The sequence below is a fragment of the Lissotriton vulgaris genome, chromosome 4_1, assembly GCF_964263255.1.
Source record: "Lissotriton vulgaris chromosome 4_1, aLisVul1.2, whole genome shotgun sequence".
In the NCBI taxonomy this organism is placed as follows: Eukaryota; Metazoa; Chordata; class Amphibia; order Caudata; family Salamandridae; genus Lissotriton; species Lissotriton vulgaris.
Window position 1 is genome coordinate 150,061,759 of NC_141691.1, and position 14,193 is coordinate 150,075,951.

Genomic DNA, 14,193 nt, shown 5'->3' on the forward strand with positions numbered 1-14,193 from the left:
TATGCTCTGGTCCAGCATCAGAGATTGCCTTCTCTACTTCCCTTCCTCTCCCCTTTGGTTACTAAGGGTGCTGGCCCTCTGGGTTGGGGCCCTCCATCCTTGCCCTTACCCCTTGGTGGGTTGTCGCACTGTGTGTTGGGGTTACCTTGGAGGTTGTCGTTCCTATTTTTCTTGACACTGTTTCCCCTTCGATGTTCCTAGTTGGGGTTGTAGTCCTGCTGCATATTGTCATGACATTTTTGCATGTGTTCCCTGTCTCCAGGAGGAGGGGGGGCTGTCTACATACTGGCAGGGTGGCTTCTCCGGGCTGTGCTCTGTTCTTTTTTCTTCTCCTGCCTTCGGGTGCTGCGGTGGGTGTTGACACTGCTCCTTATGGTGTTGTTCGTCACCATTCTTCTTTTCCAGTTTTTCTGCTCCTTCGCACTCTGTTCCCATGTTCCTACAATTTTGTCTGATGGCTCCTCGTTGTGACGCGGAAAAGTTCTCCGTAGAAAACTGGCGTAGGCGCGCTGGTGTGGGGCTTATGTGACCTTGCTGACGTCACGTGGGCGGACGATGCCTGGGCAGAGTCGCGGGATGCCGCCCCTCCCCCGGCGCGCAGGATGCTGTGGCAAAGAGTTTTCCAGATCCAGTCTCACGCCTGAGGATAATTCTACGTGAAGGAATCTGCGGCTACAATCGTCTCTACCAAATACATCGTTACTGAAGGTAAGTAACTCGTTCTTTTGGAATTTCGTATCCTTCCATGAGGAATGCCCCTGTTAGATGTGCTGTTACGCTTTTATGTTCACTCTTTCTTTTTTTTGTTGTTGTTTACTTTTCCCTTTTGGAGCGAACAAACACGACATTTGCATGTTTTGTTTTCAGCTCATCAGTCGCCGATGGCGCCTGCTCTGTGCACTTCTCGCTCCCGCTTGTTTTCCTTTGCTCCAGGAACGTATGGTCGCCTGATCCTGTAACTGTATAATTATATTTGTTATGCATTTAAATTGAATAGTTACCGTCCTAATTTGTTTTGTACAGCCGTCTCCGAGACTACCCTGTTCTCCAGGCACAAATCGGCAGTTCTTATTGTTAGGCCACATTGCTAACTTTTTAGGCACCTGTATTGCTCTGCGAGGCTGCGGCTGGTTGTTCTCATGTTAAACAAACTCTCCTCTGAGGAGATGTCAGATGATGTCACCTTTGCATAGGACTAGTTTTAGGCTCACCACTGCTCCATTCCCAACAATGCCATTACTGCTTATCTTGTTTAGTATTTATGGAAGGGAGTTCAACCATTGACGGCTTCCAGGTGGGCCATTGTTTAATTTTAGTGTTATGTTTGGCATTGGCTTATAATGTTTAGTATTTAAAGTGAGTTCAACCAGTCTGCCATTATTTAATTTAATTTTTATGATCGCCCTTTCTATTTTTTGTAGGCACATGGAGAGCCGAGACTCGAACCTGGCTGGTTTCCTAGTCCCAAAGTCGTCAGCTCTGTATGTTACGCCACATCCTCTCAGTTTTAATTTGTCTTTAGTGTCACAGTGAAGTCGTTTAGACTTAGAGATTGCTTGTTTCGGGTTTCTTTTCCCTGGCTGGCCTTATTTCTAGTGCTTGTCGGAGTGCGACACCACTTTTCTACTGCTAAAAGCACACTGGTGTCTGGGTAAGTGAGAAAAGTGTCACTCCAGTGCTTCCTTTCTCTCGTCCCTGCACAATGGAAAGGGAGCACAGCGCAGTGCTCAGACCACGCAAGTGTAAGGGTGAGAGCCTCTAAATTGGCTCAGACAAGTAGGCAGAGTGAATAAAGCGCCATTTGATCAGCATCCGTGCGCCTCTCCCCCTTGTCATCCAATTTTATTTTGAGCTGCTGAGCCGGTTCAATGTAAGGTTCCTGCGTGAATTTGTTTACTTATAACACACACTGGGAGCCACGGTCAGGCCTGTAGGTAATCTACGAGGCGGCAAGAGAAAGCAAGGCATTATGAAGGTGCGACACGAACCATTTATTTCTTGAACGGATTTGAAAGGGGGTCATTCCTACAGAGCACACTGGGGTTTATTAGGCACATTCTGTGGTACCTGACGCAATTAGGAGGCCCTATAAAATTAAAAATACTAATTTGATTAATAAAATGCAACAACAAATAAATTGCTCATCTTTGTACTTTACCAATGTATTATTAGATTTTCTAAAAAAAAAATATTGTGCCGCATGCCTCGCTATTTTTTCGAAACGCACTATTCTGTCACATCACTGCGATTTAACTAAACTAAATGTAGCCAATCAAATTCTGTCCTGTCTTCCACCACCTGCCCCTCTCCGCACCAGAGCCGTCCCTATGTGTACCGTTCATGCTGGCACACAGAAAGGGGACACTGGGGATAGAGAGCAGCTGCCAGCAGTAAAGATATCAGATTAAGAACAAACTCCAAAAGTGTACTGTGAAACAATAATGAAAGAACAGTGTTGGGATGCCTTGAAGTACCCACATCAGGCTGTAGTGATTTTGACACCCATCACAGGTACAAAGCACGATATGACAAGCATTTGCAATGCAATAGGTCTCGCATTATGAAAGTTTGAGCTATTCGTCTTGTAAATGACAATATTTTTATTTGTGTTGGTTTTTAAAATAGCTAAGTTAATAGCTTTGTCATTTACAATGCCAATAGTTATAACTTTCGCAAATGTGACACCTATAGCATTTGTAATGCAACATGTTTTGTATTTACGTGACTTGGATGTATTGATATTACAAATAACGATGGCTTTTAATTTTTTTAAATAATTAATACTTAAATAAAAGTGATTGTGATTTATAATGGCAATAGCTTAAACTTTTGTAAATAACTTTTGTGAAGATTATGTTTAGTGTATTTTATTGTGATAAAAATCCAAGAACAGAAGTTAAATATATATTAACATCTTTTTGTGACATTTGTAATTAAGCTTGACACATTGAGAGAACATATTTGAACCAGTTGTTGTTGAATTGTTGCACAGATTGATGCAGTGATGGCGCGGAGTGATGTTGTGATGGCGCGGACTGATGTTGTGGTGACGTTCAGTGATGCTGTGGTAGCGCTTAGTGATGTTGTGGTGCCCCTGAGTGATGCTGTGGTGGCCCTGAGTGATGCTGTGGTGGCCCTGAGTGATGCTATGGTGGCCCTGAGTGATGCTGTGGAGGCCGTGAGTGATGCTGTGGTGGTGCTGAGGGGTGCTGTGGTGGCCCTGAGTGGTGCTGTGGTGGCCCTGAGTGGTGCTGTGGTGGTGCTGAGTGGTGCTGTGGTGGTGCTGAGGTGATGCTGAGTGATGCTGTGGTGGTGCGGAGTGGTGCTGTGGTAGTGCTGAGTGATGCTGTGGTAGTGCTGAGTGGTGCTGCGGTGGTGCTGGATTGTGCTGGGTTGTGCTGTGGTGGTGCTGAGTGGTGCTGTGGTGGTGCTGAGGGATAATGTGGTGGTGCTGAGTGATAATGTGGTGGTGCTGTGGTGGTGCTGAGTGGTGCTGTGGTGGTGCTGAGTGATAATGTGGTGGTGCTGAGTGATAATGTGGTGATATGGTGCTGCTGAGTGGTGCTGTGGTGGTGCTGAGTGATAATGTGGTGGTGCTGAGTGATAATGTGGTGGTGCTGAGTGGTGCTGTGGTGGTGCTGAGTGATGTGGTGGTGCTGAGTGGTGTTGTGGTGGTGCTGAGTGATGCTGTGGTGGTGCTGAGTGGTGCTGTGGTGGTGTTGAGTGATAATGTGGTGGTGCTGTGGTAGTGCTGAGTGGTGCTGTGGTGGTGCTGAGTGGTGCTGTGGTGGTGCTGAGTGGTGCTGTGGTGGTGCTGAGGGATGCTGTGGTGATGCTGAGTGATGCTGTGGTGGTGCTGAGTGATGCTGTGGTGGTGCTGAGTGATGATGTGGTGGTGCTGAGTGACGCTGTGGTGGTGCTGAGTGGTGCTGTGGTGGTGATGAGTGATAATGTGGTGGTGCTGAGTGGTGCTGTTGCGGTGCTGAGTGGTGCTGTTGCGGTGCTGAGTGGTGCTGTTGCGGTGCTGAGTGATGCTGTGGTGGTGCTGAGTGACGCTGTGGTGGTGCTGAGTGACGCTGTGGTGGTGGTGCTGAGTGATGCTGTGGTGGTGCGGTGCTGAGGGATGCTGTGGTGGTGCTGAGTGACACTGGTGGTGCTGAGTGACACTGTGGTGGTGCTGAGTGACGCTGTGGTGGTGCTGAGTGATGCTGTGGTGGTGCTGACTGGTGCTGTGGTGGTGCGGAGTGGTGCTGTGGTGGTGCGGAGTGGTGCTGTGGTGGTGCGGAGTGATGCTGTGGTGGTGCTGAGTGGTGCTGTGGTGGTGCTGAGTGGTGCTGTGGTGGTGCTGAGTGATGCTGTGGTGGTGCTGAGTGGTGCTGTGGTGGTGCTGAGTGATAATGTGATGGTGCTGAGTGATAATGTGGTGGTGCTGAGTGGTGCTGTGGTGGTGCTGAGTGATGCTGTGGTCGTGCTGGGTGGTGCTGACTGATTCTGTGGTGGTGCTGCGGTGGTGCTGGGTGGTGCTGTCGTGGTGCTGAGTGGTGCTGTTGCGGTGCTGAGTGATGCTGTGGTGGTGCTGAGTGACGCTGTGGTGGTGCTGAGTGACGCTGTAGTGGTGGTGCTGAGTGATGCTGTGGTGGTGCGGTGCTGAGGGATGCTGTGGTGGTGCTGAGTGACACTGGTGGTGCTGAGTGACACTGTGGTGGTGCTGAGTGACGCTGTGGTGGTGCTGAGTGATGCTGTGGTGGTGCTGACTGGTGCTGTGGTGGTGCGGAGTGGTGCTGTGGTGGTGCGGAGTGGTGCTGTGGTGGTGCTGAGTGGTGCTGTGGTGGTGCTGAGTGGTGCTGTGGTGGTGCTGAGTGATGCTGTGGTGGTGCTGAGTGATAATGTGGTGGTGCTGAGTGATAATGTGGTGGTGCTGAGTGGTGCTGTGGTGGTGCTGAGTGATGCTGTGGTCGTGCTGGGTGGTGCTGACTGATTCTGTGGTGGTGCTGCGGTGGTGCTGGGTGGTGCTGTCGTGGTGCTAAGTGGTGCTGTTGCGTGGCTGAGTGATGCTGTGGTGGTGCTGAGTGACGCTGTGGTGATGCTGAGTGATGCTGTGGTGGTGCGGTGCTGAGGGACGCTGTGGTGGTGCTAAGTGACGCTGTGGTGGTGCTGAGTGACGCTGTGGTGGTGCTGAGTGACACTGTGGTGGTGCTGAGTGATGCTGTGGTGGTGCTGAGTGGTGCTGTTGTGGTGCTGGGTTGTGCTGGGTTGTGCTGGGTTGTGCTGTGGTGGTGCTGAGTGGTGCTGTGGTGGTGCTGAGTGATAATGTGGTGGTGCTGAGTGATAATGTGGTGGTGCTGTGGTGGTGCTGAGTGATGCTGTGGTCGTGCTGGGTGGTGCTGACTGATGCTGTGGTGGTGCTGCGGTGGTGCTGGGTGGTGCAGTCGTGGTGCTGAGTGGCGCTGTGGTGGGGCTGTGGTGCTGCTGAGTGGTGCTGTGGTGCTGCTAAGTGATGCTGTGGTGGTGCTGTGGTGGTGCTGAGTGGTGCTGAGTGATAATGTGGTGGTGCTGAGTGGTGCTGTGGTGGTGCTGAGTGATGTGGTGGTGCTGAGTGGTGTTGTGGTGGTGCTGAGTGATAATGTGGTGGTGTTGAGTGATGCTGTGGTGGTACTGAGTGATGCTGTGGTGGTGCTGAGTGGTGCTGTGGTGGTGATGAGTGATAATGTGGTGGCACTGTGGTGGTGCTGAGTGGTGCTGTGGTGGTGCTGTGGTGGTGCCGAGTGGTGCTGAGTGATGCTGTGGTGGTGCTGAGTGGTGATGTGGTGGTGTTGAGTGATAATGTGGTGGTGCTTAGTGGTGCTGTTGCGGTGCTGAGTGGTGCTGTTGCGGTGCTGAGTGGTGCTGTTGCGGTGCTGAGTGGTGCTGTTGCGGTGCTGAGTGGTGCTGTTGCGGTGCTGAGTGGTGCTGTTGCGGTGCTGAGTGGTGCTGTTGCGGTGCTGAGTGGTGCTGTTGCGGTGCTGAGTGGTGCTGTTGCGGTGCTGAGTGGTGCTGTGGTGGTGCTGAGTGATGCTGTGGTGGTGCTGAGTGACGCTGTGGTGGTGCTGAGTGACGCTGTGATGGTGCTGAGTGACGCTGTGGTGGTGCTGAGTGACGCTGTGGTGGTGCTGAGTAATGGTGTGGTGGTGCTGAGTGATGCTGTGGTGGTGCCGAGTGATGCTGTGGTGGTGCTGAGTGGCTGTGGTGGTGCTGAGTGATAATGTGGTGGGGCTGAGTGGTGCTGTGGTGGTGCTGAGTGATGCTGGTGTAGTACTGAGTGATGCTGGTGTAGTACTGAGTGATGCTGGGGTGGAGCTGAGTGATGCAGTTGTGGTGCTGAGTGATGCTGTGATGGTGCTGAGTGATGCTGTGATGGTGCTGAGTGGTGCTGTGGCTGTGCTGAGTGGTGCTGTGGTGGTGCTGAGTGGTGCTGTGGTGGTGCTGAGTGGTGCTGTGGTGGTGCTGAGTGATGCTGTGGTGGTGCTGAGTGATGCTGTTGTGGTGCTGAGTGGTGCTGTGGTGGTGCTGAGTGGTGCTGTGGGGGTGCTGAGTGATGCTGTGGTGGTGCTGTGTTTGTGCTGAGTGGTGCTGTGGTGGTGCTGAGTGATGCTGTGGTGGTGCGGAGTTGTGCTGTGGTGGTGCTGAGTGATGATGTGGTGGTACTGAGTGATGCTGTGGTGGTGCTGAGTGGTGCTGTTGTGTTGCTGAGTGATGCTGTGGTGGTGCTGAGTGGTGCTGTGGTGGTGCTGAGTGCTGCTGTGGTGGTGCTGAGTGATGCTGTGGTGGTGCTGAGTGATGCTGTGGTGGTGCTGAGTGATGCTGTGGTGGCGCTGAGTGCTGCTGTGGTGGCGCTGAGTGCTGCTGTGGTGGCGCTGAGTGCTGCTGTGGTGGCGCTGAGTGCTGCTGTGGTGGTGCTGATTGATGCTCAGGTGGTGCTGAGTGATGTTGTGGTGCTGTTGAGTGATGTTGTGGTGCTGTGGTGGTGCTGGGTGGTGCTTTGGTGATGCTGAGTGATAATGTGGTGGTGCTGAATGATAATGTGGTGGTGCTGAATGATAATGTGGTGGTGCTGAATGATAATGTGGTGGTGCTGAGTGATAATGTGGTGGTGCTGAGTGGGGTGGTGGGGTAGCGCTGACTGATGATGTGGTGATGTAGAGGGCAGAAAGGCACAAAAACGAGTCTAACAGAGGGCAGAAGAGCAGAAAAACAAGGGAAAAACGAGTCTAACAGAGGGCAGAAAGGCACAAAACACGAGTCTAACAGAGGGCAGAAATTCACAAAAACCGAGTCTAACAGAGGGGATAAGGGCAGAAAAAAAGGGAAAAACAAGTCTAACAGAGGGCAGAAAGGCACAAAAAACGAGTCTAACAGAGGGCAGAAAAACAATGGAAAAACGAGTCTAACAGAGGGTAGAAATTTGCCATGTATTTGCCATCCCCTGAGGCGTCCCCTGAGGCGTGAGCTGGGGGTTCTAGGCTGCTAATCACGCTATTTTAAAATTATTGTTTTATAAAGCGCTGTGTTATAATTTACCTGTGACTTAATTTTGGGAAATTTTTAATCACTTCGCCTTCATTGCACTGCAATCCTAGTCCCCTATCAGGAATAATCGGCGCAGACGCTCGCTCAGAGAAGGTACCGCCATCTTTGGTGGATCACAGGGCAGCGCACTAGTTGTTCGCTGACTCCCGCCCTTTGAGTATTTAAACCCAGCCCGTTTTCACGCGCTTAGTTTGTGTGTATTTGCCATCCCCTGAGGCGTGAGCCGGGGATTCTAGGCTGCTAATCACGCTATTTTAAAATTGTTATTGTATTATAAATCGCTGTGTTATAATTTACCTGTGACTTAGTTTTGGGAAATTTTTAATCACTTCACCTTCATTGCACTGCAATCCTAGTCCACTATCAGGAATAATCGGCGCACACGCGCGCTCAGAGTAGGTACCGCCATCATTGGTGGATCACAGGGCAGCGCACTAGTTGTTCGCTGACTCCCGCCCTTCGAGTATTTAAACCCAGCCCGTTTTCGCGCGCTTAGTTCGTGTGTATTTGCCATCCCCTGAGGCATGAGCCGGGGGTTCTAGGCTGCTAATCACGCTATTTTAAAATTGTTAATTTATTATAAATCGCTGTGTTATAATTTACCTGTGACTTAATTTTTGGAAATTTTTAATCACTTCACCTTCATTGCACTGCAATCCTAGTCCCCTATCAGGAATAATCGGCGCAGACGCGCGCTCAGAGAATGTACCGCCATCTTTGGTGGATCACAGGGCAGCGCACTAGTTGTTCGCTGACTCCCGCCCTTCTCCATCCCTAAAATAAGCATATGGATCCGATGACGCAGCGGGCGCGCCAAAGGAAAGTCCGTCTGCGCCCGTCCGCGCCAAGACTGCGACAGGCGCAGGACTCACTGACCAAACCCACTCCATTCCTAGTCATTTTATCTCCTCTCCTAGCCCTTTCAGTCCACCAACTCTTGCATACAGGGGGAGAGATCTCCTGATGTTTAAGGACACTAATAAATGCTCAAACTGTCCCCCTACGGAGTCGATATGGGGTCCCTTCTCATGCATAACCTGTAAATGGACCACCCCATGGCTTTCGGAGTCTTGGCCAAGTGTAGCCCCTATGAGGTCTTGCACCGGTAATTTCAAGGGCGGTTTGATCAATGCCCGGTCCATTTGCTGCCACAGTCAGGATATCAGGGATTTGATCCTTGACCTCGATTTGGACTTCCTTTTTGTGACCGAGACCTGGCTTAATGACACTAGCAACCCAGATCTCGCCATTGCTATCCCTGCCGGCTTCACTATCTTTAGGCAGGATAGGCAACTTGGTAGATGGGGTGGGGTTGCTTTAATCATTAGAAGCACCCTCAAATGTCATACATTTAACTTCAGCCCTCTTAAAGGGGCAGAGGGTATAGGCTTTTCCATCAGGCTGAATGCTTCTGTGTCATTTTCAGGAGGTCTGGTCTATCGCCCTCCAGGTAATGCTTTTTCATTTCTTGACTCAATAGGAGAATGTCTAGGACAACTACTGGTGCGCTACCCTCATTTTACGCTCAAGAGGGATTTTAATCTCCAGTTGGAATCTAGAAATGATGCACAAGCTACCAACTTCTACCAGACTCTGGACATTTTTGGGCTGCACCAATTGGTAGAGTTACCCACTCACTCTGCGGGGCACTCATTGGACGGAGTCTGTTCTAATCTTCCGGCACTATCTATTCTTAACCCAGTCCCACAAATTTGGACAGACCACAGTCTTATTCCGTTTAATATCTGTTTTTCAGGTCAGACTAAAACATCTAGTGCTCACCAACAGTTTGCTTCTAATATAAATTGGAGGAAGGTTGCTGAAACTTTAAAAGCTAACCCCCACGCCAGTTGCAACCTCCTAGTTTGTTAGGAGATGCCTCTTATGATTCTAGAAATTTCCACTCCTGGATGCACCAAGTCATCACAGAATGTGCCCCGCCTAAAGCCCACCAATGTAAGGGCACAAAGCAAAAATCAAATGCCCCCTGGTTCTCACAGATGTTGGCAGAAAGTCACCTACTATGTAGGAAAATGGAGCGTAAATGGAGGAAATCTTATGATCAATCTGCCAAAATGGCTTACGTTCAACAACGCAAATTCTATTTGGCTAATATTAAGCTGGCCAAAAGAGAATACTATATTAAGGCTATTAGTGCTGCCCAACAAAAGCAAAAAACTGTCTTATCTATAGTCAAATCTTTCATGCAACCTAAAGTTCTCCAGCCGACAATTCCAGCTTCAGAAGCTTTCTGCAACCAAATTGCCGACTTCTTTGAGGAGAAGATTGCGCTCATCCAAAAGGACTTTCCTAGCCCTTCCCCGGATGCTCCTACTAGTCAACTGGAGAGGGGGGACAATGTCCCTTACGCTCCGAGTACTTTCCGACCTGCCTCCCTTCTTCAAACTAGAGAAGTCATTATGGTCTGTAAGTCAGGAGCACCCTCTGATTCCTGCCCTCCCCAGATACTCCATCAGTTAATTGATATAGTTAACCCCACTATTAATGCCATTGTTAATGTGTCATTGAGCTTAGGAATCGTGTCCCGGGACTGGAAAAAAGCGATTGTCAAGCCGTTAATGAAGAAACCTAACAAATCCACCACTGACTTGTCAAATCTCCGCCCAGTATCACTCCTTCCAGTTTTAGGTAAAATAACAGAGCAGATAGTATACCAAGAACTAAAGGATTTTGTAGATACTCATGATATTTTACACCCGCAACAGTCAGGCTTCCGCCCCAGACACTTCGCCGAAACTGCGCTCATCGAGCTCACTGATTTCTTCAAATTCCTGCAGGATGAAGGGAGTAGGGCTGTCCTGATTCTGCTGGACCTCACGGCAGCGTTTGATACCATCTCTCACGAAATCTTGATTGATAGACTGAGAGGTATATAGATAACAGATGCTGCCCTGTCTTGGATAGTTTCCTTCCTGACCGATAGTACTCAATTGGTCTCTCTGGGTTCTTTTCTTTCCAAGGACAAAAAGGTCTTATCGGGGGGTCCCTCAGGGCTCAATCTTAAGCCCTTTATTGTTCAATATTTATATGATCCCTCTTATTACATTAATAGAGTCATACGGCATATTTGTAACATCTTATGCCGATGACACCCAACTTGTGGTCTCTCTGGATAAAAATTCTACTAAAGCTGAACAAAATCTTAAGACCTGCTTGACTGATGTATTCCGCTGGATGGATAACAACCATCTAAGATGTAATACCAACAAAACAGAGATACTACCTTTGGGAAAAGAGGCTGCCTTTTGCTCTAAGTACTGGTGGCCGGAAGATTCTCCCGCACCGCCTCCTTCAGTCGAAACTGCAAGAAACTTAGGGGTCCTATTCGACTCCTCTCTTTCTTTCGCTCAGCATGTAAGGAACACAGCAGGATGCTGTTTCAGCATTATTAGATCCCTTAAGAAGTTTTTCGACTTCTTGCCTACAGATTCTCGAAAATCTGCCGCGGTAGCTCTGATATTATCACGATTAGATTACGGCAACGGACTAATGGCCGGTGTTAAAAAAAACACACTAAAAAAGCTGCAGAGCGTTCAACACGCGGCAGCGAGACTAGTATTGAAACTATCTAGAAGATCCTCTGCTTCTACTGCGCTTCAAACCCTTCACTGGCTGCCCCTACACAAAAGGATCCTCTTTAAAATCCTGCTAACGGCCTTCAGATCCCTCAACAAGACATGCCCGAAATACCTTACAAGTCGTTTTACTCGTTATGATCCGCTGAGATGCTTGAGGTCATCGGGAGGTAATCTAATCAACATCCCTAGATTCAAGCTTAAAACCAAAGGAGGAAAGACGCTTACAGTACTGGCCTCTAAGGCCTGGAATACCATGCCCTTGAATCTCAGACTACTTGTACAAGAAAATGCCTTCAGGAGACAGTTAAAAACCTGTATCTTCAGTTTGCCTGACGGTTTTGTAATGGCGGCCATTTAGAACCTCTCACCTGGGGTGCACACGTGTCTTTCAGCGCCAGGATGCTCCTTCCGGAGCGACAGTTTGCGCTCTAGAAATACCCCATACAAAATACAAATACAAAATACAGAAAGGCACAAAAAGCGAGTTTAACAGAGGGCAGAAAGGCACAAAAACGAGTCTAACAGAGGGCAGAAGGGCAGAAAAACAAGGGAAGAACGAGTATAACAGAGGGCAGAGAGGCACAAAAAAACGAGTCTAACACTGGGAGGGGGGAGGATGTTGAAAGAGACACGGCCTGGCGGCCGTGAAAGTGAAAGTACAGCCGTGGGTAGCAACAGCAGGGGTAAATAATGAGCATCTTGGGTCTTGCCTTTCGTTGCCGCTGGGGTGCCCGGGAGGACTGCTGACCCTCTGGTACTTGCTGGGATTGTTGCCTGCCTGCCTCCCGCTGCCTGCTCCCACTACTACCAAGGGAAACGCTGGACGCTGCGTGGAGTGCAGGGCAGGGCACTACAATCCCCAGCAGCCCTGCGAACCATGTGACCAAACAGCAGCACCAGGAGGCGCTTTAAAATCCCGACGGACCTGCAGAGCGGGGGGAGTATCTTGGGTCTTGCCTTTCGTTGCCGCTGGGGTGCCCGGGAGGACTACTGACCCTCTGGTACTTGCTGGGATTGTTGCATGCCTGCCTCCCGCTGCCCGCTCCCACTACTACCAAGGGAAGCGCTGGACGCTGCGTGGAGTGCAGGGCAGGGCACTACAATCCCCAGCAGCCCTGCGAACCATGTGACCAAACAGCAGCGCCAGGAGGCGCTTTAAAATCCCGACGGACCTGCAGAGCGAGGGAGCATCTTGGGTCTTGCCTTTCGTTGCCGCTGGGGTGCCCGGGAGGACTACTGACCCTCTGGTACTTGCTGGGATTGTTGCATGCCTGCCTCCCGCTGCCCGCTCCCACTACTACCAAGGGAAGCGCTGGACGCTGCGTGGAGTGCAGGGCAGGGCACTACAATCCCCAGCAGCCCTGCGAACCATGTGACCAAACAGCAGTGCCAGGAGGCGCTTTAAAATCCCGACGGACCTGCAGAGCGAGGGAGCATCTTGGGTCTTGCCTTTCGTTGCCGCTGGGGTGCCCGGGAGGACTGCTGACCCTCTGGTACTTGCTGGGATTGTTGCCTGCCTGCCTCCCGCTGCCCGCTCCCACTACTACCAAGTGAAGCGCTGGATGCTGCGTGGAGTGCAGGGCAGGGCACTACAATCCCCAGCAGCCCTGCGAACCACGTGACTAAACAGCAGCGCCAGGAGGCGCTTTCAAATCCCGACGGACCTGCAGAGCGGGGGGAGCATCTTGGGTCTTGCCTTTCGTTGCCGCTGGGGTGCCCGGGAGGACTGCTGACCCTCTGGTACTTGCTGGGATTGTTGCCTGCCTGCCTCCCGCTGCCCGCTCCCACTACTACCAAGGGAAGCGCTGGACGCTGCGTGGAGTGCAGGGCAGGGCACTACAATCCCCAGCAGCCCTGCTAACCACGTGACCAAACAGCAGCGCCAGGAGGCGCTTTAAAATCCCGACAGACCTGCAGAGCGAGGGAGCATCTTGGGTCTTGCCTTTCGTTGCCGCTGGGGTGCCCGGGAGGACTGCTGACCCTCTGGTACTTGCTGGGATTGTTGCCTGCCTGCCTCCCGCTGCCCGCTTCCACTACTACCAAGGGAAGCACTGGACGCTGCGTGGAGTGCAGGGCAGGGCACTACAATCCCCAGCAGCCCTGCGAACCACGTGACCAAACAGCAGCGCCAGGAGGCGCTTTAAAATCCTGACGGACCTGCAGAGCGGGGGGAGCATCTTGGGTCTTGCCTTTCGTTGCCTCTGGGGTGCCCGGGAGGACTGCTGACCCTCTGGTACTTGCTGGGATTGTTGCCTGCCTGCCTCCCGCTGCCCGCTCCCACTACTACCAAGGGAAACGCTGCACGCTGCGTGGAGTGCAGGGCAGGTCACTACAATCCCCAGCAGCCCTGCGAACCACGTGACCAAACAGCAGCGCCAGGAGGCGTTTTAAAATCCCGACGGACCTCCCTCGCGGGACGCCGGGCTAAGCCCGGGCAAAGGGCGGGCCCTCTGTGGCCCTCAGAGGCCAGGGGAGGACGGGACGGGCCACCACACTTGACTCTTTCCAAGGAGGAGGTATAGAGACGCTTTAACTCCTTATTTATCTCGCATTGTACTGCCTATTGTGCTTTTGGAGTTCTTCATACTATTAACCATGTCCATCTGGGAGGAGCTGAATGCCCTGTGTGGCACAAAGTATGTCCCGGACGCATCAACCCCCCCTATAATGGGTAGAGACGCTGACCAACTAAACTGCACTCCACGGGATGTACCTCTATCTCCCAATAAAATCCAATCTCAAGTCAACACACTGTCCCGGGGTTTAAACTGTAAAAGGAAGCATGATGAGGAAAAAGATAATGACAATAAGAATCAATCTAACGCTCACAAATCGTGCACCAGCCCTTCATCATCCCCCTCTAACCTAACTATATTAGTGTCGGATAAGGCTGTGAATAGAACATACGACCCTGTATGGCCCCTCCAATTGACCTTATTGGCTCAGTTTGAGCAATTGTTAATATCTGCAATATTACCTCTGGTCACAAAAATTAATGATCTAGGGGACAGGCTGACCAGCACTGAAA